This window comes from Triticum aestivum, chromosome 4B (assembly GCF_018294505.1).
Source record: "Triticum aestivum cultivar Chinese Spring chromosome 4B, IWGSC CS RefSeq v2.1, whole genome shotgun sequence".
NCBI classification, from domain to species: Eukaryota; Viridiplantae; Streptophyta; class Magnoliopsida; order Poales; family Poaceae; genus Triticum; species Triticum aestivum.
In genome coordinates this window covers 324,493,608-324,506,854 of record NC_057804.1, presented here as the reverse complement: position 1 = coordinate 324,506,854, position 13,247 = coordinate 324,493,608, and positions in this window count along the sequence as shown.

The following is a 13,247-nucleotide window of genomic DNA, read 5'->3' as shown; positions in this document are numbered from 1 at the left end:
GGTAGCCAACAAACACATTAATTCCCATGGCGTTGGTTGTGTATATCTAAACAACTGATTCAATCAATCAATCAATCAGTACCTTAGTTGCCACATCTTTTTGTTTTATTAACATCGCAACTTGAACCTAGTAGATGTGGCCTATGCTTTTATTAAGCCAATGTGTTAGTTGCTGCACTGATTGTTGGACAATGGTAGTTGGGTGTTCCAATGTACTGCCTCAGTTGCCATATTGTTTATTTTACCAACATGGAAAATTGAATCTCCTACATGGCAACTGCATTCTTAAGAAGCAAACACATATCCAGTTGCCATGTTTTTGCACCTGTTTTTCCATTGGTTATTTTTTGCCTTTTTGTGCATGTTCAGCACATGGCAATTACATCCTTTCGCATGCTAAAACTTTGGGGTAAATATGGCAGTTTTCATTTTTGTTATTGATGATATCCAGTGATTCGTTACTTCGTGTATCACTTTCTGTATCTGTCGGATGTGTTTTCATTTCACACTAACGTGTTTTTGCTCTTACCGTAGTAGATATGGCTCGTGGTGACCATCAAGATGATGATGACTTCATGGAGCCACCACCACGGAATCATGGTGACGAGATCACTCTCCCCCTATGTTTTAATTTGATACCGAGTTTTCATTCTTCTATTAGAACTAATTTTTACTACATTGAAACATGGCAACAAATGATCCTTTTTATGTTATGCAGAAGAAGAAGCGTCCGTGCAATAGGGCTTCGCAAGAATGCCTGACTATACTGACAGAGGGATTTACTGATGAGCAGAAGGGAGCTGCCGGTGAGATAGGTATGCAAGCTCTGATGAAGGTTCGGTGCACGAACATAGTAAACCCTGTATGCAACTGGCTCGGTGAGATATATGAGCCCGCGTCTAGGGAATTCGTGATTCCGGGACGTGGAAGACTGCCTTTGAAAGAGGAATCTGTGTTCTGCACTTTGGGTGTCCCCCATGAAGAAATCAAAGTCCCTTATGAGGTGAACAATAAGATTGAGGAAGCTTTGTTCGCCCATTTGTTTCCTGGAATGGCATCCATGCCTAATACGACTGTACTGGCAACTTCGCTGGAGGGGATGACAACCCATGGCGAGGTTTTAAAGATGAAGCTGCTCATGTACTTGATCTCGACTGTATTTGCGCCTACCACATCTCTTCTCCCAAGCAACAAGTGCTTCCCTATCCTGGTGAATGCTCTCTCTCTCTATTCTTTTACATACATTCTTTTGTTTTTGATGTCATGCAGAAGTTAGTCACTGCCAGTTTTCATGTTTTTATTGAATGTCGATGCGGTATCTTTTTATCCCGAATTCTATTTGTGCAGGCGAAGCTGAAAGATGTTAAAAACATGAATTGGTGTAAATTCATTGCCGACTTCCTGCATGATGCATTCTCGACTAAGATGTACCAAAAGGGATGTCGCTTGCACCTAATTGTATTTTCCCCTACTCTTTATGCAAATGCTCTTAGCACGACTCATTCTTTCATAAATCAACATTGCAGCTGTTAATAAGTGTTAACCGAACTGTTTTGCATTTTGGTATCTCTGTTTGGTCATAATCTGACAACCCATAGTTCTTGACAAAGCTTTTATATGATTTTTTTACGGCAATTATAGTCGATCGTGCATGGTTGTTATATTTTGTTTGTGACTTTTTCATGTCAAAGTGAAGGTTGTTTGATACATGGCAACTGTAGTTGGTGTATACAAGGCAATTTCATTTTTCTAGCTATAATACACATAGTGATCACTTCCTATGTTCATTTCTCTTTATACAATCTGGATGGCAACTACCATGTTGAACTGGTGGCAACTAACAATATAGTAACATGGAAACTGCCAACATAACATGATGGCAACTAACAACATAGATAGGTGGAAACTAACAACATAGACAGATGAAAAATCTTTTCTTTCCTTTTTTTTAAAAACTTGTGACTCAAGGGACATTGTACTACCAATGACGTTTAAACCGTGGTCATTTTCCTTTTCTTTTTTCCTGCATTTCTATATGTTTTCTTTTTCCTGCACAACATTTGATCATTGTCATATTCTGATTTACTTGCTCGCTTTATTGTGCAAACCAGCTCATGTACGTCGATAGGCTTGATTTGTCTACTGTAGACTTTAGTGAGATAGGAGGCTCGCTGCCTCCACATAAGTTTGCTGTCTCTGCGTGGACGTATGATGCTGTCAAGGCTGTACAATATGGGAAACTGCAGGTTAGTTGTGTCTTCTTTACACCACCTAACCGCTTCCATTATGGCTGACAAGTCATAAAGAACTTGACAACCATGGTTGACTGCACATGGCAACCATACTTGTCTCCATACGGCAACTCCGCCGTTCCTCGTCAAAACTCCTTTTTTTCCTTGCAATCCATGATTGTAGTCACTGCTTCTTGTTTTCTTTTGACATCTTTAGTTGTTTTTGCTATTTTTCAGCTGATGATTAAGCATGCTATAGACTACAGTGTGTTTGGCGGGCCACAAAACTTTGGAAAGTGAATGGATGTGCACTCAACTCCATCTTGTCCCGCTGAGGTAGTCAAGCATGTTTATTTGTTTTCTGACATTATTTTTTATTGCATTTGATTGCTCTTTCATGGTTGTTCTGCCTTATTTTTCCTAATCACGTGTCTCTAATATGTTTTGTAATTTGTTACTTTTTGTTTTCTGATCAGGCGAGGGCCCCCGTTGAGCACCTAGTTGGGCAGTTTGCTTCGGGCATGACCAGCTTGCTTGGGAAGTTGGTCGAGGGTTGGACAACACTTGATGGTTCTGATAGCGACGCGGTTTCAAGGCACTTCATATCATTTATTGGAGAACGGACACATCGTCCAACTGGTTGCCGTGGCCGGTATGACTACAACAGTTCTCAGGAGCTCCCTGACACGCAAGATGAGCTAGATGGGGATGGTTTTGGTGGCGTGGATGCTGGTCTCGACAAGGACGGCGACGATGACATGGAGAATGTGCCGCATGACAGTGACCACGATGAACATCATGAAGTTCGTGTAGGGGGCAAGAACGATAAGGCTGCACCGAAAGTTCCTCTACCGGAGGGAGGCATTGATCCAACTATTGTGAGAGACACGGGGGTTTCGCTCTCAAAGAGGGGCAGGGCTCCAGAGGATGCTGGCCAATGCAATGTTGGGAAGAGGTGTAGGACTGATCCAGTAGCTGCTAGGAGGAGGTTTGATGTTTACTTAGTGTTTTTTTGTTCTTCCTTTTTAACAGCCCTACTTTTTTTCGTTCCTATGTGCGCCATTATTTTTGTGTCTCACACTTGTTTATATTTTGCATTTTTTGCTTACTTTTGCCATTTTTTTGTACGTGTAGTGAGGTGACAGCTGGTGGACAATCAGTTAAGCAGAAACAAGCACCTACGCCAACCCGTGTTTCTGCCCGGTTGAACAAGGGGGCTCCCGCTGCTGGTTCCACCACCTCCACTAGGTCGTCTCCTCGCACATCGACGTCCAACACCAGGGATCCTGTCGTGCTGGAAGACTTGAGGAAGACAACCAAGAGGTGGGTTCTCCCTGTGTGTTATCTACTTTTTTTGTGTGATTGAGCTATCTTCATTACGTCGCGATATGGAAATGCATTCTCTTTGAACTATTTTCATGGCAGTTGCACGTGATGAGCTTGCCAAGTCATTTATTGGCCTAATGCTAATTTTGTTCGATGCATTCTAAATCGTATACAACTTTTTACTTGACCCATTTTTTGTGGCAACTACTATCTGCCTGTCATGGCAACTGTCTAACTTGACACATGGCTAATCATGTCTATCCCACATGGCAACTGTTGTTTTATGATCTAAATCTGTTTTATGGCAACTCCTGCTTCTTCTGCATGGCAACTGCTTACTATACCACATGGAAAATCTTGTCCACTCATATGGCAACTGGTAGGTTCCACTTACTTCAACCACTTGCACTTCATTTGTGTTCATCCTTACCTTGTTTTCAAATGGCAGCTCTGGCATATCACTCATATTTCATTTTTATGATTACCATGGCAATTTAATTTTGTTCCTAGCGCTCACCTTTTTCTTCTCTTCATGCTTTTCTTGAATGGCCGATTATCATTCGACACATTTCTTTTTTGCAGGGTGAAGAAGACTACTACACGCTTGACCGGTCATACTACCAAAGACCCACTTGAACGCATTCACTCCAAGTTGTCGACATCCGATGTTGCAGATACTCATGAGCTGCCAGTCGACCAATCTGCTACTGCACCATCCATTGTTTCTGCTAGCTCTGATGCAAGGGGCCGCGCATCTCCATCGGTTGCAGATGTGCAGACTACAATGGCATGCATCCGTACATCTGGGAGTGATGAGTCTGTATCTGCTAGGACTGCTAAGATATTGCCTACCCTCGTGGCAATGAGAGATGCTGTTGTCACCCATGCCACCCGATCAGCAAGTGTTGAAGTGGACGCTCCCAAGGTCAACCTAAACAAGGAAGATTCCCGCTTATCTGATACAGATTCCAAGCGTGTGGCTGGTGGCACTTCTGTGTCCATGAAAGAAGGGGATGCAGCCACATTTCAGAATGAAATGCCATCCACAATTGACTCTCATGTCACAACGGCTCCAGCGGCTGGTGGCCCAGAGTCTTCTACTGCAACCATTGTGCGAGCTAGCCTGCCACCTAGGCGGCGTAGCCCCCGCAAGAATCCTGCATAGGTATCCAATGCACCAGAGGTAGTTAAGAGCAACAGAGGTGACTCTGGTTACGTACCTGCTTCCACACTGTTCCCACCGTCTGCCAAAAGCAATGTACTCGAGAAGACGGAAGTTCGTAGTATAACAGATGCAGCCGGTAAGCCATGCACTACTGAAGGAGGTGGGCGTTCAGAGCAGACTGCGTCTTTTACCACCTTGGAGAACACCAACTTAAATCTGCGCACTTCCAAGCTCCCTGTCAACATTGGTGTCCCCTATAGCCCAAACAGGAAGATAGGCAAGAAAGTTTTTTTTGACTATATACTGCAAGGCAAAAGCCTCATAGCTCTCTTTATTAAAACCAAGAAAATAGTCCTTTACAAACTAAAAACAAAGAAGAAAAAAAACTTACAACAAATATACAGGAAAAAGATTAGACTATACAAACAACTAGGGCAGGTTAGTCAGCCAGTCCAGGTAGCTATCCTTAAATTTACATTTGATCCTATGAGTTAACAGGGTCATGTCATGGATGAAGTTGTGCCTCCAATTCCTGAAAAGAGACTTTTCATTTCTGAAAACCTTTCCATTTCTGATGATCCGGATGTTCCAAGCAGCAGCGAAAACCACCTCAGTGAAGAAAGGCTTGCCAAAATCATTCCTGGCCTGCAAAGCCATCTGATATCTTGTCATGCCAGGCAAAGGGTCCCATGTGATTTGCAAATAATTCCATACCCTTTGACTGAAATTACAGGAGAAAAAAAGGTGTCCAACATCTTCATGTATTAAATGGGGACAAAGAACACAAGTATGATCATCCACATGCCAGTGCCTGCGCTGAAGCATATCCCTGGTGTTTAACCTATCTCTCAATAAAAGCCACCCAAACATCTTGATCTTCAAGGTACATGAACTCTTCCATATCCATGGAAATATAGGATCAATCACAACACTGCCATGCACTTGAATATAGTATGATTTGGGTCTAAAGCACCCCTTATTGAAAGGCCAAATCCAATGATCATTCATTGCAAAGATCTGATAGTTAGCCAAAATCTGATGCAAAGATTGCAGTTCCTGAAAAGCTTGTGTGGACAGAGGTAACTAATTTTTTTCCAGCAAATCATTCCCCAAAACTTGTGCCACTGAGAGCTGCCCATCAAGAACATATGAAAATAGACGTGGGAAGCTTTGACTAATGGATGATCCATTCAGCTCCAAAATCCAAGTATCATTCCAGAACATTATGGATCTTCCATTGCCAAGAGAAGGCCTAGCAAACTGACAGTATTTTGAAAATAGCTTGAACACATCCCTCCACCAGAATGAACCACAAAGAGTAGTTGCATGAGGCACAAATTCATGGTAATAAGAGTCCCATATCAGACCAACCCAAGGAATATCATGATGGTTATAAAACTTATGAAGGAATTTCATGAGGAGGGCCTCATTTTGCACTCTCAAATTCAGAACTCCTAACCCACCTTTGCTTTTTGGAAGGCAAACCAAGCTCCAAGCAGCAAGAGATTGTCTGGGTGTGTCTATGTTGCCTCTCCAAAGACACTGCCTCTGTATACGCTCAATTTGCTTCAAAATGCCAGGTGGAATGTCCAGAGTGCAAAGAAAATATATTGGCATAGAAGTAAGGACAGACTGTAGCAATTGCAACCTGCTGCCTTGGTTGAGGAAGCATGAAGTAGCAGAAAGTCTCCTCTCAATTCTGTGCACAAGGGGGATGAGATCCTGAACAGAAGGCCTAGTGGTGCCCATAGGCAAACCAAGATAAGTAAAAGGCATTGTTCCCAGCTTACAACCCAGGATAGTTGATAATCTGTTAGCTTCCTCCTGAGAAACATTCAAAGGTATCATCATGGACTTGGAGAAATTAACAGACAATCCAGTAGATGCAGCATAAACCTCCAACATGCCCTTCAAAGCAAGAAGTTATTGATCCTCAACAGGAAGAACAATCAAAGTGTCATCAGCATACTATACTATAGGATAATCCTGACAGTTTGTAGGAATTGGCAAAGATAAGATGCCCTTTGCACACATGTCATTGACCACAGATTGAAGCATGTCAGCAACTAACACAAAAAGCAGGGGAGACATTGGATCCCCCTGTCTGACACCTCTATTACACTTGAAATGATGGCCATGCACACCATTCAGTAAAACAGAGGATGAACCAGAGGATAAAATGCTCCTGATCCAAGAAATCCACTTTTCATTAAAACCTTTGTACCTCAAGATTCTGATAATTGCCTCATGTTCAATGGTGTCAAATGCCTTTGTGAAATCCAACTTGAGCAGCACAATTGGTCTCTTAGAAGCTTGACATTGATGAATATATTCAAAGCACCATCCCAAACAATCCTGTATAGATCTAGACTTCAAAAAAACATACTGGTTTTTATGAATGCATGAAAAAAGCACTTTTTGCAACCTGTTAGCCAAGAGCTTAGTTAAGAACTTCAGAGAGGTGTTAGTGAGTGATATTGGTCTATAATCATTTAAAGTCTCAAGACCGATTTTCTTGGGGATCAAGGTTATCAGAGAGCTATTAATTCACTCAAGATCCAATTTCCCTTCTGAAAAATCTTGCACAAGTAGCATAAAGTCATCCTTGATAATCCCAACATCTTTTTAAAAACAAGCCAGTAAAACCATCAGGTCCAGGGGCTTTGTCAGGAGGCATCTGCTTAATTACCAGATTAATCTCCTCATCAGAGAAAGGCTTTGTCAAATCATCCAGCCCATTAACATTTTTGATTATGGTCCCTAGATCAAGGCCCATCTGGATCTCATTAGAGCAGCCCATTATTTGCTTGAAATCCGTCAAAAACAGTGCTGCCATAACAGAAAGTCAGAGACCACAGTGTTGCCATAACAGTGCTGCCATAACAGTGCTGCTAGATATGGTGTTGGACCTGAAACGTTCAGTTGCCATTGCATGAAAAAAATTTAGTGTTCTCTTCTCCAACCCTAATTGACCTAATAGTACATCTTTGCTTCCAATATATGAACTGAAGTCTAAGAACTTCTTCCAAATGAACCTTCACAATTCTTCTAAAGTTGGATTCACGCAAATAAAGAGGCCTCTGTTCCTCAAGAGAATCAAGGCATAAAATAACCTTATTACAATCATCAATTAAGGCCTTAACCTTTTAAAGATTAGTATGCCATATCTTGAGTGTGTGTCTGAGGTTTTTGAATTTAGCTGTGATGACAACAGCAGAGGACTTTTTGTGCACTGGTTTGGACCAAGAATCTTTAACACAGTCAAGAAAGCCAGGCAGGTTGACCCAATATATTTCAAAATGAAAAATCTTTGCCTTTGGGATCATTGTTCTGATAGAAACCACACAGGGTGTATGATCAGATGCAGTCCTGGCAAGGGGAAGCACCATAGTGTTTGGGTAACTATAAGTCCAACTGACAGTTGTGAAAAACCAGTCAATTTGCTCCAAGAGAGGTACATCTTGCATATTGGACCATGTAAACCTTCTCCCTTTTAAGGGTAATTCAATTAGCCCCAAGTGACCAATGACTTCATTAAAAAGAAGCATGTCGTTCACATTTCCTCCTGGTTTATTTCTGTTTTCCATAGATCGCAAGAAATTAAAGTCACCCAACAAAAGCCAGTTAGCATCAACAGGAATGGACAAATTATGCAGCCAGTTAATGAACTCTTCTCTGGCAGGGTTTTGACAAGGGCCATAAACAGTTACTAAAGTCCATATATCATAATTGTGTTTAGACTGAAATTCCACAGTGATGCCATAGCTTAATGAAGCAATCAGTTTGCCACTAAAAAGTGCAGAGTTCCACAACACAATCATACCACCAGATGGCACAAAAACAAAATGATCAAAACGTCGAGGGCAGAATTTGTGAATGAAGTGCTGATCCATCATTTCACACTTAGTCTCTTGCAGGCAAATGACTGAACACCCACTTTCATCAATTTTCTGACGAACTGCATGCTGCCTATTTTCAGAGTTCAAGCCACACACATTCCAGCGTAAAACCTTCCAATCTCTAAAGTTGTTCTGATTCATTACAGACCAAAGCAAAATAGAATCAAAGTACGACCACATAATGGCAGTACAACTCCAGCCACACACCATAAACAAAGTACTGATAAGAAAGCAAATAAAGCCCTAGATAGATGTTTTTCACACGGGTTAACCATAAACCCAACGATAATAAGGCTCTAATTATCATTAGAAGATGGGGTAGTTGAGGAAGATATAGGACCAGCATTAAGGTGGTCATCAGTGAGCTTCTCTGGAGCAATTCCAAGACGACCTCCAATGTGTTGCAAAACCCTGATTGGAGTGGAGGAGGAGCAGCCTCATGTGAATCTTCAGGCTCATGCACAAGTGAACTATGCAACACTTTGCGCTTCTTCATAGGCTTGGCAAACGGCTTCTTAAGAGAAACTGGCTTGGGCGAGCTGTGCTTGAAGCCATCCCTGAGGGCCGATAAACGAGCACTTCGTCTGACCTCAGACTCAACCACAACAACTTTTTGCTTGCGAGGACGGCGTGATCCTTTGACAGAGGAAGTGAAGCTGAACGCGTTCATTTCCACCTCTGATAGAATAGAAGGGGTAGTGTCAGACAAGACAGAATCATCTGAAATAGCAGATTTATCCACAACTGCATCAAAACAGAGAGCACGAGCCACACTAGGCTTAGGACGAGCAGTCACAAACTTGCGTGGTGGAGACTGATGATACACCAACTTATTGCCCATGATAGTGTACGAAAACGACACATCCCACGATATCTTGGACAAGACAACTGGCTTGAAAGGACTAATGGTTGGCATTCCTTTTGGAATATGCAGAGCGTCCAGAAAAGGCATCACGAGAGCAAAGCTTCTAGTCCATTGCATAACAGGCGGGAGCTCAGGTCCAAAAACAGTAAGCACCCGACCAATAACAATCTGAGGTTGAACCATAGGAGGTTGATACACTGCCAGTGCATGTTGATTCTCAGCTTCCGAGCTATCAGCTGGCCCAGAGTTCTGCAGCGCTACTGATTCCTGAGAGACAACATGCAGATCCTCATCCTCAATCCAATCCTCCACTTCAACATTATCATCATTGATATCTCCATGATGGTTGTGAGGCTGTACAGGTGGGTCATCCCAACCAATCCGCGGAAACTCAGGCATGACAAAATTCAAGTTGTCGAACTGCAAATGACCAGGCAAAGGGTGGGGATTGCCATTGAGGGGCATCTGATCCTCATCATCCAGCAAGATATCGGTGAACTCAGCATATAGAACATAAACAGGGGCAATCCAAGAAACCCTGGTTCCTCCAAAATCTGCATACTCGCGATAAACCACATCACGAGGAACTTGTTCAGGGGAAGGGAAAGAAGCATAAAACAGAGTTCTGACCATACAAGGATCCTCCTGGTGCCACAAATGAAATCGACTGAAAGTAGTAACAGCATCAGATATGTATTGAGTTGTTCGGTAGTCTAACGGAACACCCAGAAGCATAATCCAGCCACGGCGAAAACCTTGAGTAGCTCTATGATTGATTCCATGATCATGCGGGATGAAACAGACAAAGTGGCCATTGCCAAGGTCATAAGGCGAATGATCCATAATGGCATGTCTAGATGCAGGGCTATGAAACTCAAACAGACCAACACCCTCGATCCATGGCTGATCACTAAGCACATCACGGTGAAGCTGAGTAATCACGACATCACTAACCATCTGATGAAATTGCTGAAGCTGCCCAGGCGGCGGCGGAGGCTCAACGATGCCAATGGCGTACTGCTCATGACGATGATCTGAGCAACTGCAGGCGAGAAGAAAGTTCGTGGCAGACGCGTCGGGCCGCCATCGATGATGTCGAAGCCAGGAGGGATGAACTCCATCGGGTCCAGAGCAAATTTTGCCATTGTTGGGGGAGTCGATGGTTGTGGAGCAGAGGAAATCGGGGAAGACGGCTGGGACATGAGAATACCCTGCTGGGGCGCGTGGGTAGTCGTCGCAAAACCCGAGGAGTCCCGTGGTGGTTGAATAGGATTGTGAGTCGTGGCAGGTATGGATACCACCGCCTGCGATTTACCCAGATTTCCAGCAATTTTTTAACTTTCCAAACATATCCATTATCCCGAGCCCATTGAGTGCATTGAAAACGGCGATGACCAAAACGATTACATGCTAGGCATATTGGACAAGCAGCTGACAAGTGGCCCTGCTGATGACATTTGTTGCATGTCAATATACGGGTCACCATGTCATCGACTATAGCATCAAACGCCGCATCAGCTTCCTGTGTTGACGGAATGTGGCCGTGCAGGTCATCCTGGGGGCTGAGTGAATCCAGCCCAGCCGCTAACTCCGGCTCAACATGGGAAACCGGAGATTCTTGGGCCGACGTGACCGAATTGTGAAGATTCTCCTCTCTGCCATGCAGATCATGCAGTTGCATAGAGTTGGCCGAAATATCCAGACGCTGAATCACCGGTGATCTAACAGTACCAAAAACAATGGATGGCGCCGCCGCCGTCCATTGAAGGTTCACCGGCGGTGGGGGAGGAACAATAGACCTCTCATGTGCCGAAAAATCATAACCCACATCAGAGAGGGCCAGAATATCATCCTGGGTGGCAGGGTACTGGTAACCCTTACAAGCATCATATTGTTGTAGCGTGGCAAAGGAAAGCTTCATCCTAATGGCTTGCCCCGATCTAATGGAAGATTTGCGAGGTGGATGATGCATAGCCAACATCCCTAAAGCCGCACGATGTTTGGATGGACTAACCAGAATCCACTCAGCATCACACTCTAATTTCCAACAATAAAACTCATGCTCCCAATTAGGTCCACCACGACCCCATAGATTGAAATAGCATTTAAAATTTAGGCAAGCAAATGAGCGTAGATCAAGAACACAGAAGCTAACTTGCTTAGAAGAAACGTTGAAGGAAAAAACCTTGTCCCGAATGCATGAAACTCCTAACTCAATGGCAGAACCTCCAATTTCCGCCTCCAAAGCCGCCGCCACAGAATCTTCCGAGAGCCGAAAATCATGCCATCCAAAAGACACAACCATCGTGAAATGGCCAGTGTCGTCCGTAGGATGGACGGGAAAGCCAGTAGATCTGAAAACCTTATCCGCAAACTCGAAACCCTTGGAGAAATCCAAGCCAAGGGTTGATCCAGAATTGGTCGCCATGAGAAAAGAGTATCACCTGAGAGAGGAGAAGACGCCGGAGATGATGATTGGAGGGGATCCTCAGATTGTGATTGAGATCGCTGATAGCACGCCCCGACCCACTAACAAGCCTGATGATCCTGCAGCAGACGAGGCAGACATGTTTGTTGATCTGTCACCTCTAGATTCTCCCAATCAATTTGTTCGCAATCTGGCTGGTAGACAGGAGAGGCACCCCATGGCTTTCACCCCACCGAGCTTTAGTATTGGCATCGACCGCACTCAGGATGTACCAGTGCACAATCCTATGCCTGTTGCCCTTTCTTTCTCGGCAGGCACGGTCCCAATGATGGCGCATCCACCGGCTGATGGCAGGAAGGCTATCAAGTTTGCAGATCCCATTGTGCAAGGTAAACCTTTTGGGTTCTCAACTGTGATGGCAAATCTCATGGGATGCACATGTAGTTGTCATTTTTAGGTTACCTAATTTGGCAATTGCTGTTCATATAAACATGGCAACTGATTTTTTATTTTTACTAGATGCCAACCGTTTCTTTCTGTAGAGGTTGATGCATGGTGACTGTAGTTAGTTGCACATGGCAACTGTAGTTGCTGCCACATGCCAACTCAAGTTGATTGCACAGGGAAATTACAGTGCATTTGCACATGGCTACTGTAGTTGCTGACACATGGCAACTGCAGTTGTTGCCATGTGGCAAGTGCAATGCATTGCGGATGGAAACTGCAGTTGTTGCCATATGGCAGACGCACTGCACTGCACATGGCAAATGCAGTTGTTGCCATGTGGCAACTGCAGTGCACTGCACATGGCAACCATAGTTGTTGCCATGTGGCAACTGCAGTACACTGCACATGGCAACCATAGTTGTTGCCATGTGGCAACTACAGAGCATTGACAATGGCAACCTGTGATGCCCGGATCATTAAGCTACAGTAATCCCCTGTTAATGGTGCCATGTCATCACATTACTGTTGCTAATCCTTGTTTGATCCAACTCTTAGTTCAAACTCAAATTCAAATTAAAGCTTAAAATTTAAATTTCCCGACCATGCAAAATAAAATGTTCAAAGTGTGGGAAATATTACATAACTAATTATGGTGGTGATCCAACACTTTTGTAAAGTATTTGAATGCTCTTTTGTGAATATAACAGTGACTAAAAATAATTGTTAAATGCCTTTCCTAATTTAAAATTTTAAACTATTTTTATTATGTGTGAAACCTTTTGTGGTTGTGGTTTATTTTGTAAATCAATTTATAGAGACAGTCATATGTTTTAGTAAAGCTGTTTTTGCCTACTAAAATAATATAAACAGAGTGTAATAAAAAGAA